The sequence below is a fragment of the Zalophus californianus genome, chromosome 10 (assembly GCF_009762305.2).
Source record: "Zalophus californianus isolate mZalCal1 chromosome 10, mZalCal1.pri.v2, whole genome shotgun sequence".
Classification (NCBI taxonomy): Eukaryota; Metazoa; Chordata; class Mammalia; order Carnivora; family Otariidae; genus Zalophus; species Zalophus californianus.
The window spans coordinates 108,860,450-108,885,779 of NC_045604.1; the positions used below are offsets into that span (position 1 = coordinate 108,860,450).

General features: G+C 48.9%; 2 long non-coding RNA genes across 2 annotated transcripts; one reads left to right on the top strand and one right to left on the bottom strand.

Annotated features, from left to right (window-relative positions):
- The first annotated feature begins 11,588 nt into the window (after window positions 1-11,588).
- Window positions 11,589-13,699, top strand: LOC113933319. Its single transcript, XR_003523321.2, has 3 exons — window positions 11,589-11,725; window positions 12,330-12,449; window positions 12,676-13,699. It is a non-coding gene; the product is annotated as an uncharacterized LOC113933319 (long non-coding RNA).
- Window positions 13,700-15,482: 1,783 nt separating this feature from the next.
- On the bottom strand, window positions 15,483-24,350 carry LOC113932945. Its single transcript, XR_003523180.2, has 3 exons — window positions 23,666-24,350; window positions 20,235-20,363; window positions 15,483-15,945 (listed from the first exon to the last, which is right to left on the bottom strand). It is a non-coding gene; the product is annotated as an uncharacterized LOC113932945 (long non-coding RNA).
- Between the last annotated feature and the right edge of the window lie 980 nt (window positions 24,351-25,330).

Here is a 25,330-nt window from a genome sequence, read left to right on the forward strand (position 1 = left end):
TGAGAACCACAATTGCCGGAATTCTGAGTGCCCGTGTTTCAACACCCAGACATCCAGAACCTCAGATACGACTACGGAGCCCCAGACAGGTGACACACGCGGAGGCGGTGGCTTCCCTCCAAAGAGGAGCCGGCAGGGCCGTGGGCTTGAGTCCCCCGGGGGCTGGCCACTCAGCCCTGCCTTTTGGTGTGAACACGGCAATTACTGATGTGATTGCACTAGCATTTTCCCCTAATTACAGCAAAAATGAACTTCCACCCCTTGGAGACAAGACCCACAATTAACCGGGGAGGGGTGCCAACAGCCAGTCCAGCACTGGCCGTTCTGTAAGAACAGTTGGACCTGGAGACCAGATCCCCCTTACCCCTCAATTTCTTAATGAACCGTTAGCCACTCTTCCCTGGGATGGTACCCCTAATCAAGAGGCCCAGGAAGTCCCTGATGGCCTAGCTTGAGGAAGGATGGTAAGAGGACCATGAATGTGGCCCCCGCCAGTCAGTCCCTTAGATGTTCTGGGGGATTCACTTTGGGCTTTTCGGACCGGCCTTCCCTTGCCCCTTCTTGGCTGGCCTGAAAGGCGGTAGTGAGCTCAGAGCCTCCAACCAGAACTCTTGGCTAACTAGTCTGTGCTAGTGAAGTCCCGACATGACCCAAAGAGGGGTTTGGCCTTTGCTCCTGGGAGGTTATCTCTAAGCCTTGGAATGTCCTCCTGTCTGATAAGAGTGTCTGTTTCCCTGGGGGCTTTGGGTCCTGCCAGACAGCTAACAACGTGATTTATGGTGGAGGCTTGAGGCCACGCAGCACCTGTTTGACCTCTGGTGGGGCTGTGGCAACCGAGGTCAGCCCTACGGGGAGAACCACATCTACGTGATGGAGCCCCAGTAAAAACTCTGAACACCAAGACTTGGGGGGCTTCCCTGGTTGGTGATACACCACTCGCGATGTCACAGGTCATAGCTGGGAGATATTAGCACCTCCTGCGCATCCCCTGGTGGGGGCCAGCAGAAGGCTCTGCCCGTGGAACCTTCCTGAGCTCTGCCTTCTGAAGCTCTTCCCTTGCAATCTGTGTCCTTCGCTGTAATCAAATAAAATACAAAATAATAAAATAAAATTGGAATAATCGTGAGTACAGTGGCTCCCCGTGAGTCTGTGAGTCCTGGCAAATTACCAAACCTGAGGGTGGTCTTGGGGACCCCCAGACGTTGCATCCTGCCTTCCCAGTGACTGTCCTTTCCGAAGGGAGGCCAGGCCAGTGAGGGGTTGGGTGAGGCTCTCGCCTGTGATCAATGACCCGAGGAAGAGACCAGGCCCATGGGGGGAGCACCCCTGTCCACAGCCAGTGGGGGCCTGTCCAAGGATGGCTGGGGTGCAGTGCCTTCTTTTATTGAGGATCTGAAACAAACACTGCCCAGGTGGGACAGGTACTCCTCAACATCCTTCCCCACCCTCCTCCTCCCCTGGGGAGGCGAACCCAACCCCAGCCACAAGTCCATGGCTGGTTCCTGGTTGGTGTCAGCCAGTTACACTAATTCTAGCCCCTCAATCTTTGCATGGCTCACGAGTGACCGTGTGGTATAATCCTGTTCAGTGAGGTGTCTCACTCCTAAGGGACACTTAGAAGAGAACACAGACTACCCTGGAAGTTACGTGTCTGGATGTGTACATGCGTGTAAATAACATCGGCCATCTTGAAACCACTCAGGGAGGCTTCCTGAGGCCCCCGGAGACCCAGCCAACCCACCCATCCTTCCAGATGCCTTGTTATGTGAGAGAACAAACGTCCTTATGGTTCAGCCCAACTTGGGTTCAGGTTTTCGTTTTCTTCCAGTGGAAATCATCCTGCTATGCCAGGTACCAAGGCCTCTGGGGACCAGCCTGTGAAGTGGACATCATTATCCCTCCTTTGTCGTGGGGGAGGCTGAGGCGAGTTGTTTCAGTCAAGATAAAAGTGATACAAAACACCCTTGGGTCAGCTCTGTGGCACCGCGTGAAGACCACGCAAGTGACGATAGAGGATCTTCGTTCACTGCTCACCATCGCAAGGGAATGAGCTACCATCACTGGTGTTTGGCGGAGACTGGTTGACTAGAAGCGGGCATCCTGTAGGAATGGTTAGGGGAGCACATCTGGCTTCTCTGGTTGGTCCTGAGCTGGAAAGGGGAAACAGGGAAGCTGGTAGTTATGGATCCAGTCCTAATGCTGCAGGGGGTGGGTGTGGGTCAGAGGTCTAGTTTACTGTATGATCTGGACATTGTTGGTCTATAGTTATATTCAGGGGTGATTCATACCTGCTTCAGTATTGGTTTGATTTGAGGGCTTAGCATTTCTTTCTATCTCTTCTCTCTCCCTTGTGGAGTGTAGGCTCCCCTTGATATACATGAAGGCAACCAACAAGCACCAGGGCTGTGGGCTTCCTCCCCATGTCCAGCGAGGGGCTGGGTTGGCTGCTTCTGGGAGTCTTTTTCCCAGAAGCCCCCACCCAGTGGGCCGGGCAGGGGGAGCAGGACTCCACAAGTACGAGTAATAAGGAGGTGCATTTGCTGTAGAGGATTTAAAGATAGTAAACTCAGCCTGACATCTGCATGCTTTTTATTATCATTCAGGGTCAGTAATTCTAAACACCAATGATAAAATACTCTCCTCTGGAGGGGGAAAAAACGTACCGTGGTTTTTAAGTTTTATACCATTGTTGCAATTAGTGTTGGCTTTTAATCATATACATGCAAATTCAAATGCACACATTTTTATTTCTCGAACTTTAATAGGCATTGCATTCAACGCGGCAGTTTAATTCAGAGAGCTCCCAGTTAGGCATCCGGGCCCCGTCATGCACGGACCCACCTCGTTGATGGCTCCGTGTTGTTGGAACTGACTTCGGGCGCGGTTTACTGCACGCTCCCAAGACTGTAAAGACGAGATCTGAACTTGAGTTTCTTGGGTTCCGTCCTTTCCTATGACCCCTTGGGGAGGTTTCATCTGGGTTTAAGATTTAAAACAGTGGAAGGGGCACCTGGGTGGCTCAGTGGGTTAGGCGACTGCCTTCGGCTCAGGTCATGATCCTGGAGTCCCGGGATGGAGTCCCACATCGGGCTCCCTGCTCAGCGGGGAGTCTGCTTCTCCCTCTGACCCTCTTCCCTCTCGTGCTCTCTATCTCTCATTCTCTCTCAAATAAATAAATAAAATCTTTAAAAAAAAGGTTTAAAAAAAAGATTTAAAACAGTGGAAGGAAGCACAAGCAGCAAGGCGTGATGGTTTGATTAAGTATAACTTTTAGGGGCGCCTGGGTGGCTCAGTTGGTTAAGTATAACTTTTATTTCCCATGGGCAATAGTCTACTGAATTTAAGTAATATCTTTTTAAAAATAAAGACGTAGTGTTCTTTCCTAAAGTTTCCATCGTTTTAAAACTGAAGAGCAAATCTAGGCAATAATCATTTTTGCAGGTACTCCTGAACACAATTGGGTCTGACAGACAAGTGTTAAAAAATGATCGAATCTGGGTCATACATGTGGGGCCCACGGCGCCCCTCGAAGCAATGGCCAGAGGCTGGGATTACTCTTTCCTAGCTCTTAGTTTTCATGTGAGCCAGCAAGAGGCAGAGGAGGAAGGAACATCCCTGAAAATACACGGGCCTCCTGGAGCAACCCAGGGGCTGGGGGAGGGGAGCAGGGAGGGACTGCTTAATGGGTATGGGGTCTTCTTCGGGGTAATGGAAACGTTTTGAAAGTAGACAGAAGTGGTCATAGCAGGACACTCTGAGTGTACTAAAGGCCAGTGAATTGTCCACAGTGACATGATTGATTTCTCACAAACACGGCCATTCCAGGGTACCGTGGGGAACAAGGCCCTTCTCCAGCCCTATCCTGACTCCCACATCTTCACCCCCAGGCCTGCCTGCGTGGCCCCCACCCACTGCAAGCCCTAATTACCACCCTGAGAGGGTGGGAACTAGACTTCCTGTTGGTGGAAACCTCCTGAGGCCCCACTCCCAGGGTGTGGGGGGAGGAGCACGCCAAGAACACCCAGGCCTATGGGTCCCGCAACGCCCAATACCCCGCAATAGGATGGGGGACCCAAGCGCTTGGCTATGTTTCTGCAGAGAACAAAAGTGCTCCATTGACCGAAACCTGAAAAACAAGCCCAACCCTGTGCTGATGAGGCCCCCCCCTCAGAGGAAAGCCAGGGACATTGTCCTATTTTGCCCTTGGCCCAGAGATAAAGGCTGCTAATCTCTGTTCTTGGAGGAAAATGTTCACGTGTGAGAGCTTTAGGAGGAAGGCAGGAGCCAGAGACTAAATGGTGCTTTCTCAGAAACTTCTGAGCCCCGGAGAATCCCAGCAGGATGGAGGAGTGGAGGGGAGCCCCCCAACCAGCGCCAGACATCCGAAAGGGGAGAAGGGTGGCCACAGCGCTGGGGAAGGCTAGATGCTGGCCCTGTCTGGCCTGACTCCTTCCTGCAGTGGGGAGATGTTGGGGGACCAGCCCTGGGACCTATATGCCAAACATGGGCACAGCGGGTCAGAGTGTGGGGATGCCTGCTGTGTGAGCCACCCGGCCCATCCCCAAAACTCCATCTCCTTGGAGCCTCCGTGGTCCAGGCCCCACCAGTCCTTGCCTGGAGATGGCCACAGCCCACTCTGCCTCCTCCTTGCTGGCTGTGGTGAGCTCCGCGGTGTCCCCCAAAATTCACATCCACCCAGAACCTCAGACTCTGACCTTATTTGGAAATAGGGTCTTTGCAAACGTCATTTAGTTAAGCATCTCACGCTGAAATCATCCGGGATTGAGGGCAGGACTTAAATCCAACGACAGATGACCTTATAGGACGAGGAGAGAAGGGATGCCTGGGGGGCTCCGTCGGTTAAGCGTCTGTCTTCGGCTCAGGTCAGATCCCAGGGGTCCTGGGATCGAGTCCCGCATTGGACTCCCTGATCAGTGGGGAGTCTGCTTCTCCCTCTCACCCCCCTCAAATAAATACATAAAAATCTTTAAAATAAAATAAAAAAGAGACACAGGGCAGAGGCCACAGGAAGACAAAGGCAGACAATGGAAAGCTGAGGGACGCCTGGGTCCACCAGAAGCTAGAAGGTGCAGGGAAGGGTCTTCCCCTAGAACCTTCACAGGGGACACGGCCCTGCCAATTTTGGACTTCTGGCCCCCAGAATAAGGGAATAGATTCCTGCTGTTTCAAGACACCAAGTTCATAGTTTGTTACAGCGGCCGCAGGAAACGGCACATTCGTCACCCCATCCTGATCTGTGCCCCCACTGCCTACCCCAGCAGCTGGAGGGAAGTTTCAGGTCACATGGAGTTCCTCCCTCCTTCCCCCAGTGTCAGGCTCCCAGTGGTCCGGCCCCTACCTACCTCCCCACCCTCCTCCCTCCCTGGACTCCACCCATGAACCGTCACATCCTTGAAAACTTTCATTTCTGGAAACTTCTGTGCCCAGGAAACCTGCCTGAGCCTGTTCCCACCTCAGCACCTTCATGTGGATCATTCCCTCTCCCTGAAACGCCCTTCTTCTGGATCAGTGGCTCTCCACGGGGTGACTCTGCCTCCCAGGGGACTCTTGGGGGCGTCTAGAGACGTTTTTGGTTTTCACAGCTTGCGGGGGGTTGGTGCATTAGGAGATGCTACCAGCATCTAGCGAGTAGAGGTCAAGGAGGCTGCTCATCACTGCCCCCCCCCTCACCGCCCCGCACGAGGCAGCCCCCTACAGCAAAGAATTATCCCGCCCCAAATGCCCACAGTGCCGAGATGGAGAAACCCAGCTCTAGATCTTTCCATAACCCAACCCTTCTTGTCTTTCAGGCTTCCGCTCAAATGCCACTTCCTCAAAGAGACCGTCCCCATCATCCTTGGTAAAGGGGGACGTCCCATCACGCCCCCTTCTCGCTTCACACGGTTTCACCTTCTTCACGGCCCCCTGTCCTCACCATCTTGCTTGTTACTGTTTGCGGATTGCCTGCCTCCTCCCACCAGGATATCCCGGCGGATTTTGACAGCCACCACAGATGGAAATTTTTACTGACTAGCCACCTCCCCACATCTTCTCACCCCTCAATCCCCAGGGTGTTGTTCATGGAAGGTTTGTTCTTTTCCATTTAGCCAACAGATAGTTTTTCCCCTCTCCTGGGTCTCTGTGTGGAGGTGAGCGCTGCCGGCCTGGGCTTGCCTGAACAATTCATCGCTCCACGCAGTTTGGCACTTTCTAGTCTTGCCAAGGCTGTGAGGGTGGCTGTGGAGTCTGGCAGCCTCACCTGCCGTGGAACGGGCTATTCTCCCTGAACGGACCTCACTGACGGGGTGTCTCCTCCTGGTCCAGACACGTAGCCCTCGACCCAGGAGATGCAGAGGCCGAGGTCCCAGCACAGACCTTCACCTCTGCTTGTTTCAGAAGAACAGAAAGGGAGCTGCCGTGGGCTGAACGGTGTCCTCCCTCCGCCCCGCAAATTCATGTGGGGGAATCCCAAAACCGACTACCTCAGAATGAGACTGGGGAGATAGGGTCTTTACAGAGGTGATTAAGTTAAAGAGGGTCGTATGTTTGGGTCCCAATCCATTATGATTCATGCCCTTATAAGAAGAGGGGATGAGAGGGGCACCTGGGTGGCTCAGTCGGTTAAGCGTCTGCCTTCGGCTCAGGTCATGATCCCAGGGTCTTGGGATCGAGCCCCACATCGGGCTCCCTGCTCAACAGGGAGCCTGCTTCTCCCTCTGCCTGCTCCCCCTGCTTATGCTCTCTCTCTCTCTCTCAAGTAAATAAATAAAATCTTAAAAAAGAAGAAGAAGAAGAAGAAGAGGGGATGAGACATGCACAGAGGGAGGCCCACGTGAGGACATAGGAAGAAAATAGAGTCTACAAGTCGAGGACAGGGGCCTAGAAGGACCCAAAGCTGCTGACACCTTGATCTCTGACTTCTAACCCCCTGAAATATGAGAAAACTCCTTTCTGTGGTGGTTGTGGCAGCCTGAGGAACCCAGGCTCCATCCCGTCACCACTCCTGCCTTCCTAGGCGGGTGGCCTCACTTTCCAAAGCTTCTTTCCCCATCAGTAAAATGCAGGTAAGTCTGCACATGTGTTGCCGAACTGACATGAGGAGTAGATGAGACAGAGCCAACGTTTCTCAAGCACTAAATATGTGCCTAATGTTTGCTCGTGATTTATTGTGCCTTTATTGTGTTTAATCCCTCACACATCTCTCTGAAGTCGTTCTGTCATACCCATGTTATGGTTTAGGAAACGGAGCCCCAGTGAGATCAAGTAACTTGCCCCAGACCACACTGCTGGAAAGTATGGTGGTACGATTTGAACCCACGTTTGCCTGCCTCCAGTACCCAGGGACTTGACCATAATGGATATGACGTGTCTGGTAACAAGGGTGTCCAGTGAGTGTGAGTTCAATAGGCTGAGCTTTGTCACGTCTCTGATAGCGGTTGTAACTTTAAGCACTGTTGAAGAATCGAAGATCACATCTGTAGCTTAGAGCATTCAATGCAAGTCTATAAACATTTTCTGAGCACCTACTGGGCTCTGAGCAGTATTTTAGGTGCTGTGGGCAGAGGCTCTGCCCTGAAAACTTACCATTAAAAAAAAAAAAAAGATTTTATTTCTTTTAAGAAAGAGAGAAAGCAAGCAGGGGGAGGGGAAGAAGGAGAGGGAAAGAGAATCCCAAGCCGACTACACTGAGCGTGGAGCCCAACGTGGGGCTTGATCTCACGACCCTGAGATCATGACCTGAACCAAAATCAAGAGTCAGACGCTTAACCGACTGAATCACCCAGGCGCCCCTGAAAGCTTATCATTTATTTCTGAAAAGGTACATATTTTTTCCCCAGAGTTTCCTGCAAGGTAGGAGAGCATGTGTGTATTAGTTAGCTATTGCAGCGTTAACAAAATTACCTCAAAACTTAGATTTGGGGTTGATTTCTGTGGCTCAGGAATTTCAAGAGGGAAAAGTAGGGATGGCTTGTCTTTGTTTTTTGGATTTTCTTTTCTTTAATATTTTTTTATTGTGGTAAAATACACATAAAGTAATGTTTATCATTTTCACCATTTTAAGTATACTGTTCAGTGGCATCGAACACCTTCACAACAATGTGTGGCCATCACTGCTCTCCAGTTCCGGAAATTTTTCACCATCCCAAACAGAAACTTTGTACCCATAAACAGTAATTTCCTGTCCTCCCCTTACCTCATTATCTTATCTTTGCTTCTTAATGTCTGAGTCCTCAGCTAGAATTCTGGAAGGCTGAGGGCTGAGGCTGCAATTACGTCATTCACTCACATGTGGTGCAGTTGATAGTGGCTGGAGCACCTGAAATCTTAGCTAGAACATCTTCATAGGGCCTGGGCTTTCTCAGAAGATGGTGGCTGGATTCCTCCCCATTGACTGGGGCAGCTAGAAGGTCCAGATTCATGGGAGAGCACACAGACGCCACTTCTCAGGGGGAGGCAAGTCAGTCAACTTCTTTAACAAGAGTACGTAGGATGGATAAATACATTGGTGAGGCCCTCTTTGGAAAACACAATCTGCCGTGCATGAAGAGGCTAATACAGAAGTGCTGAGAGATTTCCAAGTATAGATATGACCACGGAGGGAAGTGGCTGAGCACACGGGAGGTGAGTTTTGGGCTTGACAGTAACATAGGATTGTTCATGGTGGGGAAGAGATAGCAAAGACAGTCAACACGGGCTCGAGAGGAGCTGGAGGCTTGGCTCCTCCTGTCTGAAACTGCTGGCTTGTGCTGAATGCTTGAGCTTCCCTGGGACTCAACAAAAGGATGCCCGTGGCCAATAGCCACCCTTGCAGATAGGAGCCAGAGCAAAGAGCCCACCAGAGAGCCAGGACGGAGATGAGTTTGGACTCTAATAAAGGGGGTCCAACGAGTCAGCGAGGAGAGACTGGATGCCCTGATCGACAGTGCCGGGGCAGTTGGTGAGGTTATTGTGAATGAGAACAAAATGAGACTTCTTAGCTCTCACTTTATGGTATCAAAATACATTCTGGATGGATTAAAGAATTGAATTAAAAATCGGGGGCCATAAAGGAACTAAACACGCTTAGGAAAATGTTTATTTCATCCTGAGGGAGGGGAAGGCCTTCCTGAAGAGACAAGCAAATGAATCATCCATGGAGGAAGCAACTAATAAGGAATCTTCTGTGTGGCATTGTTTATAAAAGGAAAAAAATCAGGAACTCCTTGAATCCAAAGGTGGAGAATTGGTTAAGTAAGTTATTGGATACGTTTGTATGTTGAAACATCATGTGATCGTTAAGGATCCTATTCTTAGATAATACTTGAGGTTACACACACACACACAATGAGAGAATAGAAAATACATATTGGTCTCTGCCCCCGATTACTGGCACAGAGCTTCTAATTTCCTGAGAACACTGAGAGCATCTCTGGTCCATTATTTGTCTTTGACCACGTCCCTGACACAGGGCTCCTAAACCTCTTGTAAAATTTCTATTTTTTTACTTTTAGATTTTATTATTTATTTATTTGAGATAGACAGCAAGAGAGCACAAGCAGGCAAAGGGGCTGAGTGAGAGGTAGAGCAGGCTTCTCGCTGAGCGGGAGCCCGACGCCGGGCTTGATCCCAGAATGCCGGGATCATGACCTGAGCTGAAGGCAGACACTTAACTAAATGAGCCACGCAGGTGCCCCCCTTGTAAATTTCTAAGTGATAAGAGCACGGGAGCATTTTTTGCTCTAATAAGGTGACCCTGGGTGGGCTCCTGGATGGGGGCTGGTCACCAGAAAAAACCAAGCCATTATTAGAAGCTTGGAATTTTCAGCGACCCCCCCCCCCCCACCTCTCCAGAGAGAGAGGAGCAGGAAATGGAGTTAATAATTGATCATGCCTGGGGCACCTGGGTGGTGCAGTCAGTTGAGCATCCTACTCTCGATTTTGGCTTAGGTTATGAGATGGGTGGGGGTTGTGAGATTGAGCCCCACATGGGGCTCTGCCTCAGCACAGAGTCTGCTGCTTGAGATTCCCTCTCCCTCTCCTTCTGCCCCTCCCCCCGCTCTCTCTCTCTTTCTCTAAAATAAATAAATCTTTAAAAAAAATAATTGATCATGCCTGCATAAGGAAACCTCCATAAAAACCCCAATAGTATGGGCTTCGGGAACTTCCAGGCCCCTGGGCGGGTGACACACCCCAACTCCACGGGGACAGAAGCTTCCAGATCTTGCCTTTAATAATATAATAATACCCATATTCTTTAATAAACTGGTAAACATAAGTAAGTGTTTCTCTGAACTCTGTGCAAATTCATCAAACCCAAGGAGGGGGTCGTTGGAACCTCCAGTCAGTAGCCAGCTGGTCAGAAACACAAGGGACAGACAATCTGGACTTGAGACCAGCACCTGAAGTGGGGAAAGAGGGCGTCCTGTGGCTTTAACTTAAGGTTTGGGCCCTTAACCTTGGGGGATCTAACACCATCTCCAGGTAGGTGGTGCCAAGATTGAGTTAAATTGGAGGACACCCAGCTGGTGTCACAGAGAGTTGCTCGGTGTGGTGACCAGAATCATCGGCAGTGAGGTGTTTTCTGTGAGCAGTAAAGGAGACTCACAGGTGAAAGACATAGTAGAGAAGACATAGTAGAGAAGAATGGGTTTTTCCCCCACGTAGAAAGGAAAAAAACTAAGTTTTTCCTTTGCGTAAGGAAAATGTGTATGCTGTGTTTAAGTGAGCAAAGTGGGTTGCAGAATATTGTAATTACACCATGCTTATGCTCTGCTGTAATTTTAGCTATGGCTGAGGTTCTATTGCTTACTATGCATGCAGCACTGTGCTAGATGTTGTATCTGTAGGATATCATTGAAGATTTCCCAATGACTCTATGAAGTACAGTTAACATATTCCCATTTTACAGGTCAGAAGACTGAGACAGAGAGGAGTCCATTCATTTGAGGTGACAGGTAAGCCGAGGAGCTGGGCTTGTAACCCGGGTCTGCCTGTCCTGGCGGAAAATCACTCTGAGCCTGGGAATTTCCAATTTTGTAAGAAACCAACCCCTCAAAAATGAATGGAGCAGAGGGATACTAGAAGGATAAAGCCCAAATGTTAGTTCTGGTTCTGTGTGGGTGGTGAGATGATTCTCCAGGCTTCCTACAAATTCATGTTACTTTTAGAGTAAAGCAAATTAAAAAAAAAAAAAAAGTATAGAAAAGAATGGATGTATGTTATCTAGAAGTCCACACTGGCATGTTTTAGGGGTCTTTAAGTGATTTGCAACCGCGAGCTCTGGGGGTCCCCATGAAGACACGTACCTGTAAATGCTGGGCCCCCAAGACACCCTCCCAAACACTTGGTGGTCAATGGCGGCAGCCGAACTTCATTGAAAGACGTTTCTGAAATGAATTAACACTGCCCTAAGGGCAGCTACAAGGGACCCAGTGCAACAGGACAACGCTGGTCTTTATTTTTCAAGAGCCCCCCTCAAGGCGGCCCCTCTGACTCACACCTGGAGACCCCTCGCGGAGCGCGCCACCAGAAAGACCACCAGGTGTCGCCCGGGAGCCCGGCTTGGCAGCTGGTCCCACGAGCGTTGACCCTGGTTGCCGTGGATACAGCTGGGCAGGGGCGGAGCCAAACCGGATCTGCGAAGGAGGTGGCGGGTCTCACCTCTCTGCCACCCACCAGTTTTCATTCCCCACCCCATCGCCCCCAATCCTGTCACCCCACCTCACCCCAGGTCTCAGCTTAAAAGGTGAGTCTGAGGAGGAGGGGAAAAAAGGGAAACTTTTCAACATTGCTTTTTTTTTTTTTTTTTTAAGATTTATTGATTTATTTTATAGAGAGTGCGGGGGGGGGAGGGGCAGGGGGAGAGAGAGAGAATCTCAAGCAGACTCCCCACTGAGCTCGGAGCCTGTCCCGGGGCTCAATCCCATGACCCTGAGATCATGACCTGAGCTGAAACCAAGAGTCGGACGCCTAACTGCACCACACAGGCGCCCCTTTTTCCAATTTTTTAAAAAAATTATGGAATGGGGGCGCCTGGGTGGCTCAGTCGTTAAGCGTCTGCCTTCAGCTCAGGTCATGGTCCCAGGGTCCTGGGATCGAGCCCCGCATCGGACTCCCTGCTCGGCAGGAAACCTGCTTCTCCCTCTGCCTCTGCCGCTCCCACTGCTTGTGCTCTCCCTCTCTTTCTGCCAAATAAATAAATAAAATCTTTAAAAAAAAAATAAAAAAATATAAAAAATTATGGAATGGCTCAAACTTACAGAAAACTGTAGGGAGTAAAATAAACACCCGTGCACCCCCCCCCTCCCAGAATTAATGTGTGTTAACATTGTTGCTTTGCATGTTTCCAGTTCTTATTTTAAGAGATCCCTTTTGCATCGCTCCCGGATCTTATTCTCTCTGGATGCAGCCCTTATCCTGAAGTTGGCCTGTGTCCTCCCTGTCCATGCTTTTATACTTCCGCTGCCTTGGTAAGGAGATGTGAACAATAAAGAGTACTGTTTTTTGTGTTTTCAAATGTACCTTTTCACCCTGCAGAGTTTTTAAATTGCTTTTTTAACCCAACATGTTGTTGAGATTTGTTCTTGATAAATGTTCATTTTAACGGCCTTAAATAAGTCCTTTATCTTAATATTCCATTTTGGTTTTTAAAAAGTATGGTCATTTATATTGTTTCTAATTTTTTTGCTATTACAGACAATGCTGCAATGAACATCTTTGCACCTTGTTCCTGCCTCCCCGCCCCCCCCCCCCCCCCATGCAACAGGCTCTCTCTTGGAATATGTCTAGAAACACAAATTCTGGGGTGTGAGGTGTGAGCATCGTCCAGCCCCCGGGGATTGCCAGTTGCTCTGGGAGTGAATGAAGCAATTTCTACACCCACCCCCAGCAGGGAGTGAGTCCCTGTTTCCCCACATCTTCACCAGTACTTAGTGATGTCACCCTTTCAATTTTTCAGGATGATGTCTTCTTGCCTCCTCCTCTGGGTGGTGAGAGGTGATTCATTGCTCATGGTGGCCGATCTTTGAATTGAATCCCCGGTGGACATTTTTAAATATTTTGCAGTTTCTCCTTTCGCACAGACCAGCACAGATAGGCTCTTGACCTGGGTGCCGTCGGTTTTCTGTAAGTGTTCATAATGCCATCAGAAGAAATGCCCTTGACCAGCCTCCTTGTTGCCTCCCTCCCAACACACTCTCCTTCCTCGATGCATTCGCGAGCTGCCCATTCTAAGAAGAATCAACAGAGCAGGGTTGGCTTCATGGGTGAGTGACTGTTGAGGAATGTCATCATCGAGAAAACATGACCTCTGATTGACCCATGAGCTGGCTGGACCGGGGTACGCGGAGGAGGCTCCTCATCCCTCCCCCACCCTTGGAATGTGGGTTCTGCTTGCCTTTCCTTTTCCCAGAGGCTGCTCCGAGGTCATAGTCTTGAGAGAGTGATGTGCATTGAGAACACCTACATGGTATATGTGACTGAAACAGTTAAGGCCTCTTTATAAACTTCTAGGATTTGGCAGGTGGTGCGAGGATCCGTTTTGTCTTGCTGCTGCCCAGGAGAACCTCGTATATAAGTTCCCTTTGCTTATTAAAACTGTTACCCACCCACCTGGAGTAGGCTGCCTCTTTCTTCAGGCTCCCCCTTTGAGTACAGGGGCTGATTTCAGATTATACACCGGGGAAGCTCCCAGGAGGGGTACAAACCAACCATGACCTGCGCAGTGGGCAGGGCCCCATGCTCAGAGGAGTCCCCTGTTTGGTTGAATGCTCAGCGCTCACCATTTCAAAACTCTTAATAATTTTCTCTTTGAAGTCGTGTGTGTTGGGTGAGGTTTCATGGGGCAACGGAACACGCCTGCGAACAAAAGAGATACCTGAAATAAATAAATATGTCTGTGGTAGTTTGCCACCAGTTTGCTGAAGAACATTCCTGATGCTCTGATGGACCCATGGCGTGTGGCAGTTCAGTGAGTTTCAAAGCTAGGATCAGACAAGCATGTTATAGCTGATGCTTGATAGATAGGGATGCGGATAGCCCAGAGAGACCACGCTTTCCATTCTGACCAGAACTTGCCTCAAATGCAGAAAGCAAGGCAAAGGTGGTTTAAGAACCATCAGCATCCAAGGGACCCTGTCCCGTCTTTCTTACTGTGTGACCTCCCTGTGTTAGCCACACACCTATCCTGAAAATGATGGCATGGAAGGAGAGGGAAAGATCAGGCCATCCATAGTCCTTTCGTTTCAATTCTTCTTTACTCATCAGTGAGTTGAAGGTAGATTTTTTAAAAAAAGATTTATTTACTTGAGAGAGAAAGCATGAGCAGCAGGGGCAGAAAGAGAGAGAATCCCAGCCTCTGTGCTCAGCCCCTGGCACTTACCATCCTACTTTCTCTCTCTATGGATCTGATGGGTTGTTGTTTGATGGGGACAGAGTTTCGGTTTGGGAAGATGAAAAAGTTCTGTTGGATGGACGGTGGTGATGGTTGCCCAACAATGTGAACGTACTTAATGCGCTGACTTGTACTCTTAATAAATGGCTACAATGGAAAATTTCATGTTAGGTATATTTTAGCATAATAAAACCCACCACTGTCTCTCTCTCTCTCTCTCACACACACACACACACACACACGCCACTTGTGTTGAAATTAGGGGGGACACGTATCACGCTGAAGGAAGCACAGGTCCAGATGTCAGCCATGAGTTTCGGGGGACATAGGAGCGCTTGGACGAGATGCTGCAAGGCGCCCAGCCTGCTCACGTGCAGAGCATTGCAGGAGCCACGAGGCCCCCTCCCCGACAGCCCTTCAGGGCACCCCATCTCTCTCCTTGGGAGGCTCTGAACTCATTCCCTCTATCAAATCAATTGCACCACCACCAACGAAGGACAAAACAAAGGAAAACCATCCCCGCCAACTTCTGCTCTTTTCTATGATCCGTCCAGTTCTGTTCACTTGCAGGCACATTTTTACCCAGTTCCAGGCGGCACAGATAAAGCTTTGGATTCTGCTTGTTTGACTTTAAATGTTGTGGGCATTTTTTTATATATTGCTGCAGTCCTCGTGGTGGTTATTTTTAAGAGATGCGTAACATCCCATCTGGTAGATGTACCATAATTATTTTGCCATTCTCCTCCTTTTGGACGTGTGGCCTGTTTTCAGTCATCCACAACTTTAAAGAGTGGCCTGGCCAGCTTAGCACTTTAATGCATCAAAATTTTAAGTCTCAAACCAACAGGGGAGGGTGCACCTTGGCCACGTCCCAGAGGGTCTCCGAGAGCCCCATGAGATAGAGCAGGAGCTCAAATTGCTACAGTTGGGAAAGGACAGGAACCAATAGTGGGGCCCCAAAGGCAGGCAGAACAGAGCAGACACAGGTGTCTATGTGGGCCACCAAACTTTTGCAAGGAGAAGTTCAAGTTCAGGGTACCTTTAAGCTAACTTCAAGTTCACTGATTTGCCAGAATGACTCAGAGAACTCAGCAAAGCCATTACACTCATGATTATGGTTTATTACAGCAAAAGGATACATATCAAGGTCAGCCAAGGGCAGAGGCTCCTGGGGCAGAGTCCAAGAGAATTCCACACGAGGAGCTGCAGTTGTCCCCTCCCAGTGGAGTCAAGGACGGTGCTAACACCTCCTAGCAATGACAGGTGATAACATACAGGGAAGCCCCTCCAAGCCTTGGGGTCCAGAGGCTTTATGGGGGCTCCATCACATAGACATGGTGGGCTCCCCATGTGGCTGACCTTTAGTCTCCAGCCTCTCCGGAGGTTGAACTGACATCGTGTGGTCAAGCCTAAATCACATCGTTACACTTTCTGGCATGGTCTAAGGCAGGTAAAGAAAAACATTCTAAGGCAGGACATTCCAAGGGCTTAGAGGTCATCTCCTGGGAACGAGAGCAAAGGTGAGGCTTCTTTTTGGGCAGGGTGGATCCTTTACTGCACATCAGGTCATGCTTCTGGGGGAAAAAAAAAAAAAAGATGAAGAAGATCCAAAGCATCAACAGTACGGGAACCAGGTCCTCTCATGCTCTGTTGTGGGACCGTAAGCGATTATCACCTAGGCAGTGTAATGCACTCATGCTTTCTCGGTGGAAATAAACTGGAACAGTCTTTGGAAGACTATTAGTATCCACCCAAAATGTAAATGGGCATACTCTTTGAACCAGTAATTCCACTTTTAGCTAAAGAGATCACCAGACAAGTGTGCCAAGCTGTATGAGTTGTATGTTGGAGTTTTATTTTTTTTTAAGATTTTATTTATTCATTTGACAGAAAGAGATACAGCGAGAGAGGGAACACAAGCAGGGAGAGTGGGAAAGGGAGAAGCAGACTACCTGTGGAAGCAGGGAGCCCGATGCGGGGCTCGATCCCAGGGCCCTGGGATCATGACCTGAGCTGAAGGCAGATGCTTAACGACTGAGCCACCCAGGTGCGCCTGGAGTTTTATTTTTAAAACTTGAGCTATTGGAACAACAGGTAGGTTCATTAATAGGGGATAAATTAGAACAATTATTGGCTGGGATTGCCCTGAATCGATAGATCCAGCAAATGGCTTTAAGCGATGATCAACCTCACTCAGAAAGAGAAACACAGCTTAAACTAGAAGGACATGGTATTTTCCACCTCTCAGACTGGCAAAGATAGAAGGTGGCACATTATTGCTTAGGGTGTTAGGGAAAGTCTACATGGTTGGTGGTGATGCAGGGTGGCCAGGTCTGAGGACCCAGAGGGGGGTCCCGCGGTACCAGCCAAGTGCACAGGAGAGAAACCAAAACATGAGCTGAGAGGAAGTGAGAGCAGAGTTTATTGAAGATGTAGAGAGAGCACAGGGAGACCTGGAAAGGAAAGGAGAGAGTCTCATCTTTGCTTGGGGTTGGGGGTTTTATCGAGGACTGTCTTCCCAGGCATCCAGGAACTGGTCAAAACAAAGATGAGTATTTAGGTGTCCTCTATAAGTCACTTATGCCCTGGAGGTAGGGGTCTTTATGAATCAGTGGTCTTGGAAAACTTACATGAGGACCTTGCCCAGTCACTCCTTAGATGTTACCTGTTGTGCTGGGAGACTCCAAAGAAATTAACTCCCTGACCTTCACAAGGAGGACATACATGATCTGTTCATGTGTAGGTGCAGGTCCTAGCAAGAATAGAAGCAGGAAAAGGAGCAAAACAGGCAGTCCTTCATGGGGTCCCCTCGGTTTCTCTATCTCACTGGGATGCTCAACCAAAGGATGGTTGATGCCCTCTTTGGAGGGCCATCTGGCAATATCTATCAGGCCCAAACATGCACCTGCCCCTTGAGGCATCAGTTCCATTTGTGAGAATTTGTCCCATAGGCATATTCTACCATGTACTCGAGACCTAAATACAAGAGTATTCATCGCAACATTGTTAATAGTAGTAAAAACTGGTTAAAGACATTATGTAGCACCCATAAACTGGAATACTTGGCAGCTCTTCATTGTCACAACAAATACTACTTAAGCACCTACCATGACCAGGTGTTATTTTAGGGGCTGAGAGCTAAAACAAAGTCCCTCCTCTCTCAGTGTTAAGCTCCCAGTTGGAGGAGACAGAGGATTTAAAAAAAATTGTAATATTCAGATGGTGAAATGTGCTAAGAAGAAAATAAAGCAAGATAAGGAAGAGAAAGTGATGGGGTTGTGTATCTGCTATTTTATTGGTTAAGGAAGGTGTCTCAAATGGCATTTGGGGAGAGAGCTGAAGGAAGCAGGAGTGGACAGTGCAGATACTTGAGGAAAAAAGCTCCATGTAGGGGTTATAGCATGTGCAAAGGCCCTGAGGTGGAGGTGTCCTTGGTACACTGGAGGAATGGCTAAGTGGCCCAAGTGATTTGAGGGATGAGGGGAGAAAGTCAGATGGGCATTGGGGCCAGCAGATCGGCAAGGGCCTGGTCAGGTTAGGATGTCACCCCAAGAGGGCATTGATCCCAGGTAAGGTAATCCATTTATTTAAAAAACAGCTTTATTGAGATACAATTCATGTACCATACAATTCACTTATTTAAAGTATACAATTCAGGGCGCCTGGGTGGCTCAGTCGTTAGGCGTCTGCCTTCAGCTCGGGTGATGATCCCAGGGTCCCGGGATCGAGCCCCGCGTCAGGCTCCCTGCTCCGCGGGAAGCCTGCTTCTCCCTCTCCCACTCCCCCTGCTTGTGTTCCTGCTCTCGCTGTGTCTCTCTCTGTCAAATAAATAAAATCTTAAAAAAAAAAATACCCGGCTCATTGGGGAGCATGCTTCTCCCTCTGACCCTCTCCCCTCTCGTGCTGTTTCTCTCTCTCTCTCAAATAAATAAATAAATCTTTAATAAATAAATAAATAAATAAATAAAGTATACAATTCAAAGAGTGTTGGTATGCTATCAATTTGGTGCATTATTAATTTTTTAAACATGTGGTAAAAAAGATACACCGTAAAATTTGCCCCTTTAGTCATCTTTATGTGTACAATTCAGTGACATTCATCACGTTCCAGGTATTATACAACTATCACCACTCTCCATTTCCAAAACTTTTTCATCACGCTAAACAGAAGCTCTGTACCCATTAAGCGACAAGTCCCCTATTCCTGTGTCCATCCCAGCCCCTGGTAACCCCTATTCTACTTCTGTCTGCAAATTCATCTGTTCTCGCTATTCCGCAGAAGTGGAATCGCAATGCTATTTGTCCTTTAGTGTCTGCCTTCTCTCACTCGACATAATGTTTTCAAGGCTCTCCCACAGTGTAGCGTGAATCAGAACTTTATTCCAAGACTTCCATTTTTAAAAGGACATCTGGCTGCCATGTGAGCTGCCGTGTGACAGAGCTTGGGGGGACAGAGGCAGGGAAGGGGTTAAACACCCGGGACCCGTGAGGAAGTGACTGCTGTCATCCAGGAGGGAGGGGACAGAGACCACTGCCCAGAGGGTGCAGGGATAGAGGGGGTGTGAGAAGTGGCAGGTGCAGCCTGGATTTTAAAGGTGGAGCCTACGCCTGGCTGGCTCAGTTAGTAGAGCGTGCTTCTCTTGGTCTCAGGGTGCTGAGTTCAAGCCCCACCTTGGGCATGGAGCCTACTTTTTTTTTTTTTTTTAAGAGGGAAAGGGCTGGGGGAGGGGCAGGGAAGCAGAATCCCAAGCAGGCTCCACACCCAGCATGGAGCCCAACCTGGGGCTTTATCTCACCACCCTGAGATCATGACCTGAGCTGAAATCAAGAGTCGGACGCTTAAGTCACTGAGCCATGGAGGCTCCCCCGTGGAGCCTACTTTAAAAAAAAAGGAAAAACTTTTAAAAAATTTTTATTGTTATGTTAATCACCATACCTTACATCATTAGTTTTTGATGTAGTGTTCCATGATTCATTGTTTGTGCATAACACCCAGTGCTCCATGCAGAACGTGCCCTCTTTAATACCCATCACCAGGCTAACCCATCCCCCCACCCCCCTCCCCTCTAGAACCCTCAGTTTGTTTTTTAGAGTCCATCGTCTCTCATGGTTCGTCTCCCCCTCCGACTTACTCCCCTTCATTCTTCCCCTCCTGCTATCTTCTTCTTTTTTTTTTCTTAACATATATTGCATTATTTGTTTCAGAAGTACAGATCTGTGATTGAACAGTCTTGCACAATTCACAGCGCTCACCATAGCACATACCCTCCCCAATGTCCATCACCCAGCCACCCCATCCCTCCCCCCCCACCACTCCAGCAACCCTCAGTTTGTTTGCTGAGATTAAGAATTCCTCATATCAGTGAGGTCACATGATACATGTCTTTCTCTGATTGACTTATTTCACTCAGCATAACACCCTCCAGTTCCATCCACGTCGTTGCAAATGGCAAGATCTCATTCCTTTTGATGGCTGCATAATATTCCATTGTGTATATATACCACCTCTTCTTTATCCATTCACCTGTCGATGGACATCTTGGCTCTTTCCACAGTTTGGCTATTGTGGACATTGCTGCTATAAACACTGGGGTGCACGTACCCCTTCGGATCCCTACATTTGTATCTTTGGGGTAAATACCCAGTAGTGCAATTGCTGGATCATATGGTAGCTCTATTTTCAACTGTTTGAGGAACCTCCATACTGTTGTCCAGAGGGGTTGCACCAGCTTGCATTGCCACCAACAGTGTAGGAGGGTTCCCAAAAAAGGAAAGTTTGCCTTGATGGTGGAACCAGCAGGATGAGCGGGTCATTAGATGTGGGCGGAGACAGAAGGGGCAGAGATGAAGAAGCCTCAGTTACCTTATACGGTGGGGACTGGAAGTGCTGACTCTGGAGCCGAACGGGCTGGGTTCAAATCCGGCTCTGTCGTTCACTGGCTGTGTGTCCATAGGCCAGTTCCTCGACTTCTTCGTGCCTCATTATCCTCATCTGAGAAAGTTAGATAACATCAGTTCCTACTTCATGAGGCTGAAGGATTCAATGAGTTAACATTTTTAAATTTGAAATTTCATTAATCTTTTATTGAGATATAATTGACATATAATGAGTTAACATCTTAAAAACATGTAGACTAGCATTTGGGTCATACAAAACACTGTGTACATACTTGTTAAGTAAAAATAGATTAGAAAATAAATCCTTGTCGAAGGTGGCTTGGCACTTTAATCAGCAGAGGCTAATCAGTCCTCAGCATCGAGAGAGTGTCTTGGGAATGCCTGGAAAAAGTCAGGGGGGCTCTGGGTGGAGTGAAAGTGTGGGACCTTTCAGCCTGGTGAGCCAGCTCAGAGTCCATCAGAAACAGTCAAAAGTCTGCCTTCGGCTCAGGTCATGATCCTGGGGTCCCGGGATCGAGTCCCGCATCAGGCTCCCTGCTCAGCAGGGAGTCTGCTTCTCCCTCTGACCTTCCTCCATCTCATGCTCTCTCTCTACCATTCTCTCTCTCTCTCTCAATAAATAAATAAAAATCTTTAAAAAAAAAAAAAAAGAAACAGTCAAAAGTATGGAGAAGTGGTAAGCAGGACCTTGTTAGCCACATACTGAACCCCTGGGTTCTGGCCTAGAACCCCTGCTAAAGCAGGAACAGACAAAGTGAGGACAAATATAATGCACTGCTTTCTACAGTGCAGGGCATGTGAACAGCACCCCAGACAAAGGTGAACTTCTTCCAAGTGAGCCCAGGAGAATGTCAACAAGGAGATGCTCGTAGCTTCCTGGCTCTCAACCTTTAACCCCTGGGAGAAAGTAGACCATGGGAGGGTTGCAATTGAGAGTGGTGTGGCAGATGGAGATAAGCTTGCAGGACATTCATTAGGGGTGTCCTCGGGGCCATCACCAGAGAAGGATGGGCTGGAAAGGAGGCAGGGTTGGACTGTAGGGGAAACTGAGCAACACTGCTGGCCGTGAGGACAATGAGCCCTTCGCTCTTGGAGGAGGTTTGGAGGGCCCATCACAGTGGTCACCATGCGTGGCAATGAGGCAGGTCCTCGGGAGTGTGGGTCATCTGAGTAATCATCCTGGGACAACGTGTGATCAGGCAGACTCGCTTCCTCCTGCCATCTTCCCTTCCTTGGCAGTGCAACTGGGAGATCTGGGGTCTGGGGCCGAAGATGGACTCAGAGAACTGGGAGTGAAGAGCCACCAGCCTTGCTCTTCCTTGGACCCAGGCAAGGGATCCTTTGTACATGGCCCAGACACTCTCATGCCCACTTTCTCTCTCTCTCTGTTCCTCCACTGCCCCAAAACCAGACCCATTCAGAGAGCGGTGTGGCTCAGGAGCCAGCAGCCATACTCTTCAGTGGCCAGGTAGCCTTGGGCAAAGCACCTGCTTTTGCCTTTGGTTTGCTCAGTTTCTGCAGCATCTAATATGGATAAATGTTCCTGTTTCAGCAGCTCACTATCGCTAGAGCCCAGTGCCCAGCATGAAGGAGGTCCTCATTCCTTGAGAGTGTTACTGTCACCATTGTGCCCAGGGGCACATCCTGGATCTGTGGGGTTGATGACAATGGTGTGGTCATAGGACAGCTTGGCATTACTCCAAGAGATGGGTTTGAGCCAATGGGGAATTTCATAAGGGAAATAGATGCTTCTTATGGGGTTGTGGGTTGAACTATATCCCCCCCAAAGATGTGCTAATGTCCTCACCCCATACCTGTTCATGTGACCTTATTTGGAAGTAGGGTCTTTGCAGCTGTAATTAAGATGAAAGTTAAGGTGAGGTCGTATTGGAGCAGGGTGGGCCCTAATCCAATGGTGGTACCCTTCGAAGAGAAGGGAAAACAGAGACACACACGGGAGAGTTGGTCCTGGGAAGACAGAGGCAAAGCCTGGATTGAGGCAGCCACAAGCAAAGTAACACCGAGAATTGCCAGCAATCACCAGAAGTTAAGAGGGATTCTTCCCTAGAGACTTCAGAGGAAGCAACGCCCTGCCAGCACTCGGGTATCAGACTTCCAGCCTCCAGCATCACGACAGAAAGAATGTCTGTTTGTAAGTCATCCAGTTTGTGGTAATTTGTTATGGCAGCCCGAGAAAGCGAATGGCCCGTCCAACCAGTAGCACCCTTCCCAAGACGGTGGTGGGCAGGGCTCAACGTATTCGCCAGGCACACTGAGAAGGGAACAGTGTCCCCAGGGGGGACGGTGCTCTTTGGGGGCCAGTGTCTGTAGGAGTCTGGATTGCTACAGTCCAGTGTTGTCTCTCCAAGACTTGAAATGTCATCCCCAAATGCCAGGCTGACCTCACTCCTTCATTGGCATCTCTTCCTGTCTGCCTAAACAAGATCCCTGTCCGTCTAATAACGGATGCGGGGCGCCTGGGTGGCTCAGTCGGTTGGGCGTCTGACTCTTGGTTTCGGCTCGGGTCATGATCTCAGGGTTGTGAGACTGAGCCCCGTGTCAGGCTCCACACTCAGTTCAGAGTCTGCTGGAGATTCCTTCTCTCCCTCTCGCTGCCCCCCGCCACTCACTCGTGTACTCTCTTTCTCTCTAAAATAGATAAAAGACAACGGCTGAGCCTGGGGACAAAATCACAGAAACAACCTTCAACATAGGCTCCAATCTAAGTGATCCCATCACAAAATATAAAATCAGAAAGTGCCCTGAAGAAGGAAATGGTTTCAATATTACTTAAACTGTTCCAGAGCATTAAGAAGGACAATTTGCCAAATTCTTTGTTATAATGACAGACCAGCCCTAAAATCTAATGAACATAGCTCCCCAAATAGAAGTCCACAGAACAAACTCACTTTTGAATATCAAGGCAAACTTTAAAAATAGACTTTTAAGAACTTAGCACTCCACTCAAGAGCTGCATCCCCACAACGCAAGGCTGGTTCAATGTCTGGAAAACCATCAAGCATCCTTTTGAAAGATCAAAATGAGAATCTGTATACTCATCTGAATAAATGGTTAATTGGTTAGGTTTTTGGAAAGAAAACAAAATTAGATTCCTACTTTACTCCTTACAATACGAAATTCAGGTTAGGGGCGCCTGGGTGGCTCAGTTGGTTGAATGTCTGACTCTTGATTTTGGCTCAGGTCATGATCTCAGGGTCGTGAGATGGAGGCCCACCGTGGGTGCCACACTTGAAATTCTCTCCCTCTATCCCTGCTCTGCCCCTTCCCTCACCCCCCACCCCCATTTGCATTCACGCTCTTTTTCTCCCAAAAAAAAAAAAAGAGAGAGAGAGAGAGAATGTCTTAAAAAATAAAAAAAAAATGCAAATTAGGTACCTTTTATCTATAGGGGGCACAATTTTTTGAGGTTGGGAAGAGACTCAAAGCTGATGGCATGGGCGAGGAGTGGCTCAGGGGCTTCAGAATCCAGCCATCGAGCTTTCTGCTCCTCTTCCTGCCTCTCCATCGGCAATGTCAGGATCACGTACAAGGACGTATCTAACTGTCTGTCCATTCACCTGTCCATCTAGGTGCACACCAGACACTGGGACACAGCTTCTTGCTCAGGCTCCACTGCTCTCTCAAACTCTTTGTGCCATGAACTATCTGGTCGCTGGGATCTTCATGAAGTTTCTGGTCTTGTGGTGGAGACAGATGTTGATCACATAATCCCATAAATGCACGGAAAACTGTGAGAAAAATGCCATACAGTGGGGCAGAGGTGACCTAGTCCTGGCATCAGGGTAGGCTTCCCTGAGAGAGTCAGTGTTGTGTTTTGAAGTCTGTCGGAGGGGAATTAACCAAGCGTTTGTGTATATAATGCGTATACATGTGTGCACATCTCTCTGTGTATTTGCACACGTACTTGTGTGTGTCTGTGAGGAGGGTTTCCGGAGAGAGGTCAGCCTGTGTCGAGGTCCTGCAGCAGCGAGTTCTCTGATGGAGATGAAAAGTCAAAGTGGGTGAAATGAAGAGAGCAAGGGGGCATGGTGTGTGGTGGGATCCAGGCTGAAGGGTTAGACCGGGTGGGATTAGGCAGGGCTTAACGGGCCATGTTTGCGATCTTGGTGATGGTGGCGGATGGGGGCGGAGCAGGAGGTGGAGGGGTCGGGAGTGGGGAAGGCCAGAGGAGAGATGGTGCTCGGCAGTGGTGATGGAGAGGAGGAATAGAAACTCACCAAGACCTGGGAAGGACTGACTACGGGGTGCTAGGGACAGAGAGGTGTCAGCGATGACACTTGGTGACACGCTGGAGGGTGGCTCCATTCACTCAGGAAGGGAAAAGACTGGAATCAGACCCAGTTTGGGGGGGGGGGTACAAACTCAAAAGGACAACTTGACAGTTCAATGTGCAATTCCACCAAGACATCCAATGTCAGCCATGCAGCGAACGGCCAGCTCTGAGAAGGAAGACCCTTAGCCTGAGACTCATCAGCCCCTAGGAGCCCAGTCCACCCTCACTATTCATGATCCCCTACTTGTGAACTTGCCCGCTGGCTACATTTGATTTGTCACCCCCAAATCAATACTCGCAGCATCTTGCAGTCATTCGCAGATGTTCCAAGAGCAGTGAAAAATTTAAGCCTCCTGACGTCCGCCTTCCCACGGCAGCGGGACGTGATGGCGCTCTGCCTTTTTGCTTCAGCTGACACTGTAAACCAGATCCCTTTCGAGGTCTGGGTAGTGCCGAAGTTTTTGTATTTCTGTGCTTTTTGTTGGCGACCTAGGCTGGTTAAAACGGCCCCAAGTACAGTGCCAAAGTATCCCTAAGTGCAAGAAGTCCGTGATGTACATTACGGAGAAAACACATGCGTTAGGTAAGCTTCATTCAGGCATGAACTACAGTGCTGTCCATCATGAATTCACTGTTAATGAACCAAGAGCATATATTAAATACGGCATCTTTAAACAGAAACACACATAAAATGCGGTTACATATGGATCGGTTGATGGACATGTGATCGGAGGCTGGAGGGAACCCAACCCCATATTTTCCCTGGG